The sequence below is a fragment of the Aotus nancymaae genome, unplaced genomic scaffold, assembly GCF_030222135.1.
Source record: "Aotus nancymaae isolate 86718 unplaced genomic scaffold, 86718_ANA_hifiasm-v0.15.2.pri h1tg000058l, whole genome shotgun sequence".
NCBI classification, from domain to species: Eukaryota; Metazoa; Chordata; class Mammalia; order Primates; family Aotidae; genus Aotus; species Aotus nancymaae.
Genome location: NW_026988472.1, coordinates 37,951,538 through 37,966,667, shown reverse-complemented (window position 1 = coordinate 37,966,667; position 15,130 = coordinate 37,951,538). Strand labels below are relative to the sequence as shown.

At 44.4% G+C, this 15,130-nt stretch overlaps 1 long non-coding RNA gene across 2 annotated transcripts in view; it reads right to left on the bottom strand.

Annotated features, from left to right (window-relative positions):
- Positions 1–5,528: 5,528 nt before the first annotated feature.
- LOC105734663 (uncharacterized) overlaps positions 5,529–15,130 on the bottom strand; it is a 407,309-nt gene continuing 397,707 nt past the window's right edge. For both annotated transcript variants that reach the window (XR_001111584.2, XR_010338193.1), the window contains one exon: positions 5,529–5,679. This is a non-coding gene — a long non-coding RNA (uncharacterized LOC105734663). The remainder of the gene's footprint in view (positions 5,680–15,130) is intronic.

Below are 15,130 nucleotides of genomic sequence, written 5' to 3'. Positions count from 1 at the left end.
TCGTGACAGGTTGAACTTGGTCCGGAGGGGAACTGCGGCTAAGGGGGATTCATTGAGGGAGGCACACAAAAAACAATTAGTAAAGTTTATGGCTTCAGTTAAACTTAACATATCAACACCTTGCTGTACTAGTGTTAACCAAGAGAAAGGTTGGGGGTTATTGCTCGAGGGTCCAAGTTGGTTAGTTAAAGCGGCCTCATTTTGTAAAATGGTGTTGCCTAATGAGCTGAGTCGGTCTACTTCCGCTGGCACGACGCGGGTATAGGTTCGATATACTTGCCATGTACCACTGGGGTGGCTATTTGTAAACCTGGTGTATATTGTACCTGCAATTCCCTTTTCTCATCGATCGTGCCAGGGGTCACGAATAGTAAGGGACATCTTGCCTTGGTTGTTAATGGAAAGCACTTTACTTTTTGGGGTTTTATGCATGACACAAGAGGTGTACGGGCATCCACCAAAGATAGCGCTCCACTTATGACAAAAATTCTTGGCTTGGTCATACAGAAAGCAGAGACCAAAGTTATTCTGAGAGTTCTTAATAGTATTGGCCTTGGATTTTGAGAACTCGAATTTTATGGGGGATTTGCAATCTATGGGCTGGCAATCTACTTGAGCAATATATTGGGTCTTAGTAGTGGGACCTTGTTTCCAGGATTCCTGCAAATAGAACCGCCAGGCATAGTAGGGACTGGCCTTAAGGTGAGATATTAGAAGGATTGTTAGGAGGAGGATTTGAAGGGTTAGGAATTGACGGGCAGGGGCCGCGGGTGAGGCAGAGGCGAGTGGGACCCAGGGGTTTGGCTTTCCATTGGTCATCTTGAGGTGCCGCCTTAAGGCGGGACACATGATACCATGGGGTGTGACCTAGGAGCTTGGCAGCTGTGGGGGTGGTTAGGATAATGATGTGGAGTCCTGAACACCTAGGCTGCAGAGATCCTGGCTGGAGCTCCCGAAGGAAAACACTGTCACCTGGTTGCAGGGGTGCTGCCGGGTGCGAGTCTCCAGGCCCTGGAACAACAGGGAGAGCATGATCTGTGTGCTCCCTGAGTAAGTGGTGAAGGAGAGATAAATAGGGAAGGTAGGTGGCTAGGGGAGGTGGTTGGACCAGGAAATTATGAGAGACCAGGAAGGGTTGGCCGTACAGCAACTCAAAGGGACTAAGGCCCATTGGTTTCCGTGGGGTGGCTCGGATCCAGGCTAGAGCAAGAGGTAGGAGAGTGGGCCAAGATAGTTTTACCTAATAGTCAGTTTAGCCAAATGGTCCTTGAGGATGCCGTGGGCCCGTTAGACCTTACCCGATGACTGAGGGTGGTAGGGGATGTGTAGTTTCCAGGAGATGTTGAGAGACTTGATGACCAGCTGGACTGCCTGGGCTATGAATGCTGGACCGTTGTCTGACTGGATGGTGAGAAGTAGGCCAAAGCGGGGGATGATCTCTTGAATAAGAATGGAGGCTACCGTGTCTGCTGTTTCCCGAGAGGTAGGGAAGGCTTCAACCCAACCTGAAAAGGTATCTACAAAAGTTAGGAGGTAGCAAAGTTTTCTGTGAGTGGGCATGTGGGTAAAATTAATTTGCCAATCTTGAGCCAGCAGGTTGCCATGCATTTGGTGGGTGGGGAACTGTGTCCTTAAGCTTCCCTGAGACGAGACCTAAGAGCACGTAATGCACGTTTTGTGTACCTGCTCAATTGTCTGTTGTAAACCTGATAAATAAAAGAGAGGTTGTATAAAGTGGTACAACGCCTTGGGCCCTATATGTAAGGATTGGTAGATTTTGGCATTGATTTTAGGAGCCTGTTCCCGTGGAAGGGCGATATTATTTAGGAAGATCCAGCCCTGGTCAGACTCGGTTTTACCCTTTTATATAAGGTCCTGTCTTTCCGATGGCGAGTACACCGGCAACGTGGCTGTAGTAAGGAACAGGACCGGAGCGGGAGCTGGCCTGGTACTGGTTAGAGCCTTTGCTACCGCATCTGCCCTTGCATTGCCCTGAGAAAAGGCATCCTGCTGGGCTCAGTGCCCTCGGCAGTGGATGACCGCAACCTCTTTGGGCAGCATCAGAGCTTGTAAGAGGTTAGAGATTTGGGTGGCATTGACTATATTGGGAGGGATAGGGAGTTGAAGCAAAGGGTTAAGACAGGGCGTAGTCTCAGGAGAGACAGTAGGAGGTGTGTATGTGAGGGGTTTGACTTCGTGTATTTGAGATTAGTGAGTTAGAGAGTGGCCCCCACAGTCTGGAGAATATCTCATCCTAGCAAGGGAACTGAGCACGAGGGTATGATTAAAAAGGAGTGAGAGAAGGGGTGTTCCTCAAGGATACAGGCTAGGGGAGGAGCTTGGTTAGGACAGGAAGGCCTTCTCTCAATTCCCATGACTGTGACCTGGGAAGGTGTACTAGGCCCTGAGTAGGAAGGCAATACAGAGTAGGTAGCCCCCACGTCCACTAAAAAGGAAATGGACTTACAGTGTTACCCTGGGCTTGTCAAGGGTGATGGGGGTCCTCGAGTCCAGGCTGCAGCATTTATGCAGAAGGCCAAGAAATTCAGGTGAAGGGACTGCCTCCTGCAGACCGGCCTGCTCCCCACATAGAGGTGCGGGGAGTGGGCCTTTGGTCTGGGACGGGCAATTAACTTTCCAGTGTCCAGTCTGTTTGCAGCTTGGGCAAGGTCCAGGAGGTGGATGAGGACAGGGGCACTGCCGGGCCCAATGTCCCTCTTGATCACATTTGAAACAGGGCCCGGGTGGCAGGCACTGCCAGGCCCAATGTCCCTCTTGACCACATTTAAAACATGGTCCGGACGGAGCTCTTAGAGCATCTTGGAAGGGTTTCGATGGACCTTTCCCACTGGATGTTCGGTAGGTTGCCGGCCTTAGGGCTGCCACAAGAGCTCGGGTTTGGAGGCCTACCTTCTGCTGTAAGTGGGCCTGTCGGGTGGCCTCAGCCTTATCCTTTCAGCCATTAAAGATCTTAAATGCCATGTTTACCAGGTCTCGTATGGGAGTCTGGGGACCTTCCTCAGCTTTTTTAAGCTTCCTCCTTATATCAGCCGCTGACTGGGAGAGAAAGTGGGTGGCTAGGACTGTAGCTCCTGCTAGGGAGGCCGGATCCAGCTGGGTATGGAGGATCATAGCATTAGTCAAGCGATCAAGGAAGGCGGCTGGGTTTTCATCGGGTCCCTGAGTTATTTCCCTTAACCTATCGTAATTGACTACCTTTTGGGCTGCACTTTGCATGCCCGCCAGGAGGCACTGTAGCATTTGGTCTCGGCGGTGGCGGCCATCCCGACCATCCTGATAATCCCAGTTAGGGTCGGCCTCGGGGACCACTGCCGCGCCTACTGGCATCTGGTTGTTAGTCAGATGTACCTGATTAGCGTGTTCCCGGGCTGCTGTAAAAATCCGGTCACGCTCGTCTGGGGTAAGGGTGGAGGATAGGATTACAAATGTGTCATGCCAGGTTAAATCATATGCCTGAGTAAGGTAGCGGAATTCTTTGGTGTAAGCAGTAGGATTGGTGGAGAAAGATCCTAGGCGTTTCTCAATGGCTGACAGATCAGAGAGGGAGAAGGGAACGTGCACTTGGATAATACCCTCTGCTCCGGCCACCTCACGGCGGGGCCAAAGGAGGGAGGCTTCGTCGCTAGGAGCACTGTGTGAGCGGGTGTGTGCACTAACAGGAGAGGCTAGGTTGGAATCAGGAGATGGAGGAAGTGGGGGGGATTGTTGCACCTTCATTATCACCCTCATCATTACTACTGTCATTACTACAACCTTTATTATCACTACCTTCAGCATCATCACCTTTACCATCACTACTATTACCATCATCACCATTACCATAACCTTCATTATGATCATCACCACTTTCACCATCATCACCATTGCCTCAGTCATCACCTACAACATACCTTCATCACCACCTTCATCATACCTTCATCATTATTACCACTTTCATTACTACCACCATTATTAACAGTCACCTTCATCTCGAGGGCCTGAGCCTGTTAGTTAAGGTGGCCTTATTCGGTAGGTCCACTGGGGGGCAACATGCATTGAGGGTGGCTGAATCTGTAACTACTGCATAGGCTGCTTTTCGTTGCCCATTGGCTGTCACTATTGAACTCCCATTTACAAAAAGGCAAGGTCTGGGCTAGAGAGAGAAAGGTTAGACAGGCCCTCCCAAGGTGTAACAAATGTATCTATTAGTTTAGGACAGGAATGGGCTGGGGAGGGGGAATGGGATGGAAGAGGAAACAAAGTAGCCGAGTTGAGTAGAGAGGTGAGATGAAAGCTGACTGAAGGATTTTTAAAGAAAAAGTAAGACTTAAAGTGTAGAGGAATGGTAAAGAAGGCATCTTTTCCTTTTCTTTATGGAAAGCCCTCGTTTGGGTAGGTTTTGGGCTAGGCATCCTAATGGTGACTTGGGGTCTAAGTGGGACTTCTGGTTCCCCATAGTTGGCTTTTGTGGGGCAGTCGGAGGTGAGGAAGGGATAGGAACAGGTATTACACCCAACACAGGCAGAAGAGATCCTTTCCTGGAGGGGGTGGCTGAGAAAACCTACAGACTATAATGATTAATGCAATGATGATAATAAGGAGGAAAACAAAAAGAGACAGGGCTAGGACTGTCTGCCACATGGCAAAATTAGAGGCTACAATAAAGACAGCACCACATATAAGACTGACGGACAAAGGGCGGGTGCCCCCAAGATGGGAGACCAGTCTGACGCCTTCCCAGCCACGTCCCCGTGGAACTGCGGGTTGAGGCCCATACAAGCCCCGTAGCTGTTAGGCCATGGGACTACACATAAACTCACTCACTCACTCACTTGCACCAGAACTAGGAAGAAAGGGAGAAAAATAGAGTTAAAAATAGAAAGCAGGCACCATCTTAAGGGTGCGGTCCAGCTGCCATCTTAGGTGAGAGAGAAAGCTAAGAGCGAGAAGCGGCCGCCATTTAAAGGGCGTGGAATGGCCGCCATTTTGAGAGGGAGGGGGGAGAGAGAGGGAGAGAGAGGAAAACAGAAAGAGAAAGAAAGAGAAACCAAAAAAGAAAAATAGAGTGAGAAAGAAACTGTATTTTCGGTTTCATTTTAATGGGAGCCTTTATGCCAAATGGAATAATTTGAATTAAAGAATTTAGTATAAGCCGGAGGGTAATGGGGCTTCTGAATACCCACACCTCAATCGCTGCTGCAGGAGTGGTCGGAAGAGTGGCTAGGCATCCCAGGCTACGCTTACCGAGCACCGACAACGAGAGGGTTCAGGAAAGTGGGGATGTCTCCCTCCAAATCCTGACCCTGACACGACAACGAGAGGGTTCAGGAAAGTGGGGACGTCTCCCTAAAAATCCTGACCCTAAGAAACCCCTCACAGGGAGAAGACAAGAATGTAGGGACATCTCCTCTATGCTCAAGTCTTCACGACGAGGCCGGGGCCATGGGCCCACAGCAAACAACAAGAAAGAGTCCCTGACGCGGCCGTGATTGCGAGCAGGGAGTCCACACGACGAGGCAAGCAGCGGGAGGGGTAGTGGGCAACAGAAGTCTTACCTTGCAGTGAAAGGGCTGCTCCCTTGTCCCGCGTTGAGTGGAGGAGTCAGTTTCCCCCAGGAGGGGTCTTACAACTCCTTCCCGGGTTTCGGCACCACTTGTAAGGTTTTTTCTTGGGTTCTTGCTGCGTTTAAAATGAAGAAACTGAGGCCAGCACGAAAATAATCCAATGCGAAGGAATTTATTCAGGCTCCCAGGTGAGGTTCTGTGGTCTGGACAGGAGGGGCCAGAGAAGTCGCATGGACTTCTCTTAGACGTGGGGTTTTATAGGGAGTGGAGGCGTCTGATTGGTTGTGCCCGAGGTGAGTGGAACAAAATGGAGGGGAGTGGGACCCGGAAGGAACAAAATGGCAGGGAGTGGGGCCCAGATAGGACAAAATAGTAGGCAGGGAGTAGGGCACAGATGGGACAAAATAGTAGGCAGGAAGACAAAATGGCAGGCAGGGAGTGGGGCCCAGATAGGACAAAATAGGCAGGTAGGTCCTGGAGGGGCTTTTTTCCAGGGTCCCGGGGCGGGGAGGTGTGTCCAAGCTCCCGGAGAGGGAAGGGGGTGTGTCTGAGCTCCCTGTGAGGGAGGGGGGTGTGTCCAAGCTCCTGGAGAAGGAAGGGGGTGTGTCTGAGCCCCCGGAGAGGGAAGGGGGTGTGTTCGAGCCCCCGGTGAGGCAACCGGCCTTACAGTTTCCAAGTGTTTCTAACATGTAGCCAAGTCTGAGAACCACTGAGGTAGAGGGTTCAACTTAGGTTTCTCACAGCTTTCGAACTCCTGGCTTTCTAAGGGCTTCCTAAAATCAAAGGCTATTTCTCTGGTTAAAATTAATAATGTTGAACAAAGGTTCTCCTTTTTAAAATATCTTTTAAAGTTAGTGAAGCCTATAACTCATCTCTCTCTTAGCCTCTTCTTGTTTCCCACCCACTCTGCTTTCCCAACCATTTAAATATTTGCTGTGATCCCAGGCAGCACAAAAGGTGGACACCCAGCCCCACTTCCCTCACCATGACTCATCCTAAAAGCTGTTTGCTGAGTGAGGCTCTGGTTTTTGTTTCAGACTTCGTGCAGGGGGATCCACAACCCTATACAACAATGCCTGTTCTTGCTCAACTCCCCCTCAGTCCCCGCCCAACCTCCTACTCTCTATTCAAAACCCGCCAGAAGAAAAACAAGGCATTTGTCCCCAGCAGTTTGCAAACCAGTCATGCTTTTCCAAAATACACAGGGTTACCATTCAACAACCCAGGATTCTTGAAACTAGTTCCCTAGGCATTCATCAAATACACTTGTAGCCCTCCAAAGACATTTGGAATTTTCAGCCTCTGTGATATATAGACTGAGGATGGGGTAGGCCTTTCACAGTGCTTATAAAGGAAGGACTTCCAAATCTCCCAAATATACAGGACAGCAAATAGAGGCCCATTTTAGAAATATTTGGTAGGCATTTGCCCTAAACTTTTTCATGGGATCTCAATTTGACTGTGTTTTGGGCACAGTTGTGTGTTCACTGGTTAGCTACAGGGGAAAGTAGTAAGGGTTTGGGACAGGGAACTAAAGCTAGGTCTGTCCAGTGGATTGTGGTGAGGACTCCAGAAGCAAGTACACTGACTGGTAAGCTCCAGAACTAGAGCGTGGCTAAGAGAAAATAGGTGGTAGTCCTTGCCTGACATGAGAACCATGGGGGAAGGAGAGGGGCTGAGAGATTTCTGAGGTACAGTAAAGAGGAATCCAGCACTAACAATCTTCTGAAATCCAAGTGATATGGTTTGGCTCAGTATTCCCACCCTAATCTTATCTCAAATTGTAATTCCCAGGTGTTGAGGAAGGAACCTGGTGGGAGGTGAGTGGATCATGGGGGGCAGTTTCCCCCATGCTGCTCTCATGATAGTGAGGGAGTTATCATGAGATCTGATGGTTTTAAAAATGGCAGTTTCCCCTGTGTTCTCTTTCTCTCTCTCTCTCCTGCGACCATGTAAGATGGGCCTTGCTTCCTCTTTGCCTTCCACCATGATTGTAAGTTTCCTGAGGCCTTCTCAGGCATGTGGAACTGGGAGTCAATTAAACCTCTTGTTCACAAATTGCTCAGTTTCAGGTAGTATCTTTGTAGCACTGTAAAAATGGACTAACACAGATAATTTGTACTGGGAGTGGGGTACTGCTATAAAAATAATCTGAAAATGTGGAAGCGCTTTTGGAACTGGGTAATAGGCAGAGGTTGGAACAGTTTGGAGGGCTCAGAAAAAGAAGGAAAATGTGGGAAAGTTTGGAACTTTCTAGAGACTTGTTGAATGGTTTTGACCAAAATGTTGGAAGCGATACAGACAATGAAGTCCCAGCAGAGGTGGTTTCAGATGAAGACGAGAAACTTATTAGGAACTAGAGAAAAGTCATTCATGGTGTGCTTTAGCAAAGAGACTGGCAGCATTTGCTCCTGCCCTAGAGATCTGGGGAACTTTGAACTTGAGAGAGATAATTTAAGGTATCTGACAGAAGAAATTTGTAAGTAGCAAAGTGTTCAAGATGTGACCTGGATGATTCTGAAAGCATTCGGTCATATGCATTCACAAACAGATTATCTGAAACTGGAACTTTTATTTAAAAGGGAAGCAGAACATAAAAGTCTGGAAAATTTGCAGCCTGACCTTAAAGTGGAAAAGAGAAACCCATTTACGAAGAAGGAATTCAAGCCAGCGATAGAAATTTGCATAAGTAACAAGGAGCCGAATGTTATAGTAATAACCAAAACAATTGGGAAAATCTCTCCAGGGCATGCGTGTCAGAGATCTTGGCAGCAGTCCCTCTCATCGGAGGCCTGGAGGCCTACAAGGGAAAGACGGTTTCATGGGCAGGGCCACTGCTCTGTGCAGCCTTGAGATACAGCACCTTTCACTGCAGCAGCACCAGGTCCAGCTAGTGCTAAAAGGGGCAAGGTGCACCTTGGGTCATGGCTTTAGAGGGAGCAAACCCCAAGCCTCAGCAGCTTCCACATGGTGTTGGGCCTACAGGAGCATGGAAAACAAGAGTTGAGCTTTGGGAGCCCCTGCCTAGATTTCAGAGGATGTGTGGAAATGCCTGGATGTCCAGGCAGAAGTGTGCTGCAGGGGCAGAGCCCTCATGGAGAACTTTTACCAGGGCCATGCAGAGAAATGTGGAGTTGAAGCCCCCCAGAGTCCCCACCAGGGCACTGCCTAGTGGAGCTGTGAGAAGAGGGCCACCATCCTCCAGATCCCAGAATGGGAGATCCACCAACAGCTTGCATCGTGCTCCTGGAAAAGCACAATGCCACAGGGGCTGTACCCTGCAAAACCACAGGGTGGAACTGCCCAAGGCTGTGAGAGCCCACCCCTTGCATTAGTGTTGCTCAGATGTGAGACATGGAATCAATGGAGATTATTTTGGAGGTTTAAGATTTAATAAATGCCCTGCTAGGTTTTGGACTTGGATGGCACCTGTGGTCTCTTTGTTTTGGCCAATTTCTTCCATTTGGAACAGGAACATTTACCCTATGCCTGTATCCCCATTGTATTTTGGAAGTAACTAACTTGTTTTTTATTTTAAGGCTCATGTGTGGAAGGGACTTCCCTTGTCTCAGATGAAACCTTGGACTTGGACTTTTGGGTAAATGCTGGAATGAGTTAAGTCTCTGGGGGACTGTTGGGAAGGCATGATTTGTTTTGAAATGTAAAAAGGACATGAGATTGGGAGGGGCCGGGGCAGAATGATATGGTTTGGCTCTGTGTCCCCTCAAATCTCATCTTGAATTGTAATTCCCAGATGTCAAAGGAGGGACCTGGTGGGATGTGATTGGCTCATGGGGGTGGTTTCCCCCATGCTGTTCTCATGATATTGAGGGAGTTCTTGTGAGATCTGATGGTTTAAAAGTGGCAGTTTCCCCTGTGGTATCTTTCTCTCCTGCCACCATGTAAGATGTGTCTTGCTTCCCCTTTGCATTCTGCCATGATTGTAAGTTTCCTGAGGCCACTCTAGCCATGTGGAACTGTGAGTCAATTAAATCTCTTTTGTTTATAAATTATGCAGTCTCAGGTAGTGTCTTTATAGCAGTGTGAAAATGGATTAATACACTAAGTAGGACAGTAGTTACCATTGGCTCAATCTCTAGGCAGAGAACAAGACCTTCACTTTGCTCTTTGAGAATGGGGTGGGGTATGAGATGGTGGCAGTAGAGTAGGAGAAGAGTATGGTAGGGCGCTAAGCCTCAAGAGAATTTGGCAGGGATCCCTTAAATATAATTATTTGCATGTCTGTCATCTCAATTCAAGATTTTGCTGTGAATATTTGAAAAGTTACTTAACATTTGGAATCTCAGCTTTCTCATCTTTAAAATGAGTGAAGTAATATTTGTGCTATGGATTGAATGTTTGTGCCTCCTTAAAAACTCATATGTCAAACTGTAATCCTCAATGTAATGATATTTGGAGTTTGGGCCTTTGGGAGGCAATTAGGACATGAGGGTGTAATCCTCATAAATGGGATTAGTGACCTTATAAGAGGAGGCCAGAGTCAACTTGCTCTCTTTTCACGATGTGAGACACAGGAAGAAGTCAGCTGTCTGCAACCCAGAAGAGGTCCTTCACTATAACTGGATCATGCTAGCACCCTGGTACTGGACTTCATGCCTCCAGAATTATAAGAAATAAATTTCTATTGTTTATGTTACCCAGTCTATGGTATTCTGCTACAGCAGCCTGAACTGACTAAGAAAACTTGCCTCTCAAGAGTGTGATACAGATTAAGTGACATCAATGTAAAGCAATTAAATAGCATCTTGATAGAGTTTATGCATACATGTCTTCAATTCTCCCTTTCTTTGTATCCATGCCTCATTGCAATGTGACTTTGTAATTTCTTATATCAAAAGGGGAAGTCTCTCTCTTTACCCTTCGAGCCTGGACTTGTCTTTTTACTTGCTGTGGACAATGGAATGCAACAGAAGTGTTCTGTATGTAGGCTTTAAGAGGCCCTGCACATCTCCTTTTGCTCTCTTACAACACTGTTGCTGTCATGTAAACAAGCTCAGGCTAGCCTGCTGGAGGATAACAAGCATATGGCTCTGTTGCCCCAAACATCTGAGAGAACAGTCAGCCAATCCCCCAGAGCATAACCAATTAGCTGACTGAAAGTTGTTTGTAGAGCCAGCTAAGACCAGAAATGTCCAGTTAAGCCCAGTGTCTGTTGCCAACTCAAATTTTGAGATAAATTAAAAATCGTTGTTTTAAGCCATTGGGGTAATTTTTATGCTGAAAAAGCTGATGCAGTCCCTGGCACAGCATAAGCACCCAATGATGATAGCTGCTGTGATTAATAATAGTATTACCTGAGTGCCAGGTGAAATACCTACAGCCAAATGAGCCTCACAGTTGTATACTGCCTGTTATAAACAGTAGTACCTGTACAATGTTTGTAAGTTTTTAAAATCAATTACAATATTTTAAAATGGGGAGAGTTGACATAAAATCAGTGAACCCAGCTTTTCTTCTCCAGGCTACAATTGCGAGATCTGAGTAGTTGCTGCCCTTGAAATGAGGAACTTTCTCCCTAGATGCTCAGTTTCCCCCACTCTCTGTGGCTTCTGAAACACAATTATTCACTCAGAAATATTAATTCAGTTTCTCATACACAGCAGGCATTGTTCTAGGGTCTGAAGATATAGTGACAAAAAAGAAAACAAACTTTCTACTTTCCTATGGAGTTTGCAAGTGTATGACAGCTATGGACTGATGGGGATTACACAGAGGTTGGAAAATTTGTGCAAGTCCATAACCTTGCACAAATTTTTTATTTTGCTATAGGAAGCCAACAATAAAATCATTTTTTAATTATTTATAAAAACAGGACACTTAAAGAAGAAAGAGGAAGAAAACCATTTGCTGAACCATAGATGGGTTGTTGAGGATATTATGGCCTCATCTAAGCTTAGAGCAGGGCTTCTCAGCTAAGGCTATTGATATTTCAGACTAGATAATTATTTGTTATTGGGGCCGTCCTGTGCATTGTAGAATATTTAGCAGCCTCCTTGGCCTCCACCTACTAGATGCCAGTAGCACCTCTCAGTTGTGACAACCAAATCTGTCTCTAGACATTGCCAACTGTCCCCTATGGGGCAAAATTGTCCCTGTTTGAGAACTAATGATATAGAGTGAAGGAGTAATGCAATGGGTAAAAGCTGAAGTAAAGGTTTTTGTTTGTCAGCTGTACTGGTTGGGGTAAAGCTAGCTGTACTGGTTGGGTCAAAGGAACCCTTGACCTTTAATATTGAAATTATTTATTGCTCGTGGAATAGTCCAATATGGTACTCCTGGCTGCCCAGTAGTCTACACTGCTTCTGAAGTTTCTATATTCATTTGCATCAAGCCAGGAGATGAGGAAAGAACAGGGAGGATGGCACTATGGTTCTTTTTGTTTTCTAATGGGCAATGCAGGACGTTGTATATGTCAATTCTGCTTATATGACACTGGCTAAAACTCAGTCATGTGGTCTTATCAGAGGTTGGGAAAAGTTAGTTCTAGTTAAGTGTTCAGGAAGAAGAGACAAGAGGTTTGGTGAACAGCTTTCAATTTTCTACATCATTTTTACACCAAACTATACTGGTCACCACAGAGGACATTTCTATAGGAATTTTAAATATAAATCAATAAACTTTGATCACCACAGAGGAGATTTTTATAGGACTTATAAATATAAATTGATAAACCTTGAACCTTTCATTGCATTATTCATTTTAAGGCAATTTACTGACCTTCATACTAACAGCTCAGTGCTAATAGAAGTTGTTAGAAGTCAGACAAGACCAATTGAAAAGCCAAAATCAAAACAATGTACTTATATATACAAATGTCAGAAGCAGGCATAAAGACTGTTTCTGAAAGTAGCAATAGAGAATTAGAGAAACTCCTTATGGGCCATCGAAAGGCAATTTACTTACTTATGGGGGGAACAAAAGAATGATATTTTTGGCCCAAAAAACAATGGGACTTCCATCTACTGCCTTTGAGTAAAACTCCTGTACTATGGTCGCATGAGTGTACATTTATGCTATGACATTTCCACATATGAGAAAAATGTTTTCTTTTATCTAAGTATCACTAGGAAAAATTACTGTCATGTGAGTAAATTAAAATTAGAAAAGTTTTTAGTATGTTTTTTATCCCTCCCCTGTATCTCACAGGTGTAAACTATATAGAAAAACTGAGGAGCACTATTGTGCTATCTAGAACCTTTTAATACTGTGCAGAAACAATATCAAACAAATATGCAATGTGAGATATGAGTACCTGTCCTTTTGCTGTGTTTGGTATGAAATCTGTCCAATTCTTTCCAGCATCTCATTCTCATTATTGTTATTTGTATTAAGCACAGAAATGATTTTTCATATGATGTTTCTTTTCTGCTGTTCATTCTGAGCAGTGGCGGATGGGAGTAATAAGGAAAATGCTAACTCATTTTAGAATCTCTTTAATTTTGTAATTCATCACCCCCACCAAGGCAGAAACAGATTTTTAACAGCTGCTGTGAAATAATTTTAATATCTACAAACTGAGGCTCGGTGCCTCAAAAAAATATCAACTTCTTAAAATCCCCTTTTCCTGGTTGAGTTGAAGATCTATACTTCATGTTGTTTTAATGTCAATGTGCAATCATCTCTTCTAATTTTGTCACACAGTGTGCTCTACAAGAAGACCCCATTGCAGGAGATTTATGAGACTCCTAGGGAGGGATTCAATCAGAAATCGAGGAATTTAAATGAGCAGTGGGATTGGAGTTCTCTACCTTTACTTGTTTATTAGAGTTTTCTTGAAAAATCTCTTACTTCAAACTTCCATACTAAACAAGAAAAAAACGGAATCTATGATTTCCTGGCCTTTATTATTAAGAATAATTTGTAGTACACTAAACTTTCTTTTTTAAAATAATCCCTTCCCATTCCTAAAGTAGTTTTATAAGTGCAGATGCCCAGGATAACAAATTAACAGAGATTTTTTTCCTTGTTATATCACAGGAGCTTCTCTTTGCTTTATGCACCTCTAAAGAATGGCTCATGCAGAGTCTAAAATAACAAACTATGATGCAACATTTTAACAATAAAACTGTTAGGGATAATGTTATCTATCTTTCACTACACTCCTACTACAATATGCACTTTACTAGGAATATTACATCTCGTGTGATACTTACAACTTTCTGAGTTTGTTGCTACTGTGCATATTTTATAGAGGAGGAAACTATGGCTCAGAAAAATTAAGAAGTTTGGCAAGAATCACACAGTGATTATTTAGTGGCATAATATTTGGATCTAAGTTGATATTCTGCTATAATCTATATATTTTTCAGTTGTCCACTAGTGTTGGAGCTCCTTTCCTTCTGCATGTGAGGATATCTGGAAGTAGGTCATTGAGAAAATAATTATGTCAATGAGTAGTGCTGAAATCCATTAGCAGACTTTTCCTTAAGCTAGAGTTATCTTTAAAGGCAGTTGATGTCCTTTTGGAGTTCCACAACTCTGCCATTCAAAAATAGCCACTTCCTTGTTTGGATGTCTCTCTTTCTGAAAAAGTAGAGGTCAATTCCCATGCTAGGTTGAAATTTTGGAGAATGCCATGAGGAGGTCCTCTACTCAATGCTTTTGCCTTAGATTGCAACTCTTTTTGTTTAAAACAGTTCTCAGTACTACTCACCACCCTCATCTCTCCCAGTAATATTAAATTTAATTACAGTTGGCCTTCCCTATTGGAGGGTTCTACATCCATTGATTCCCCCAACTCAGGATCAAAAATATTTGAAAAAAATTTCATCTGTACTGAACATGTATAGACTTTGTCATTATTCTATAACAATATGATGTAACAACTATTTACAAAGCATTTACAGTGTATTAAGTATTATAAGTAATCTAGAGATGATTTAAAGTATACTGGAAGATGTGTATAGGTTATATACAGATACTATGCCATTTTATGTAAGGGCCTTAAACATCTACAAATTTTGGTATCCACAGGTGGTCTTGGAACTAATCCTCCTTAGTTATCAAGGGATGACTGTATTTAAAATTATTTCTTAGATGTTTGAAACTTCTATTTTATTTATTGATTATTAAGTAAATGAAAATAAATACTTGCCAATGTACATTCAAAAATAAAGCTTTGATTTATTTTACTAGCATGTTTAATTTTATACTACCAGAAATATTTCATATCGACATTGCTCTCAATATTTTTTTCTTTTAAATAACTTTTATTTTTTCTAATTTCCAACTTTTATTTTAAGTTCAGAGGTACATGGGCAGAATGTGAAGGTTTGTTACATAGGTAAAAATGTGTGCCATGGTGGTTTGCTGCAAAGATCATCCCATCACCTAGGTATTAAGTTCAGCATCCATTAGCTATTCTTCCTGATCCTCTCTCTCCTCTTACCCACTGCCCTCTAACAGGCCCCAGTGTGTGTTGTTCTTCCTTACCCCCATGTGTGATGGCTAATATTGAGTGTCAGCTTGATTGAAGAATGTGAAGTATTGTTCCTGGGTGTGTCTGTGAGGGTACTGCCAATGGAGATTAACATTTGAGTTAGTGG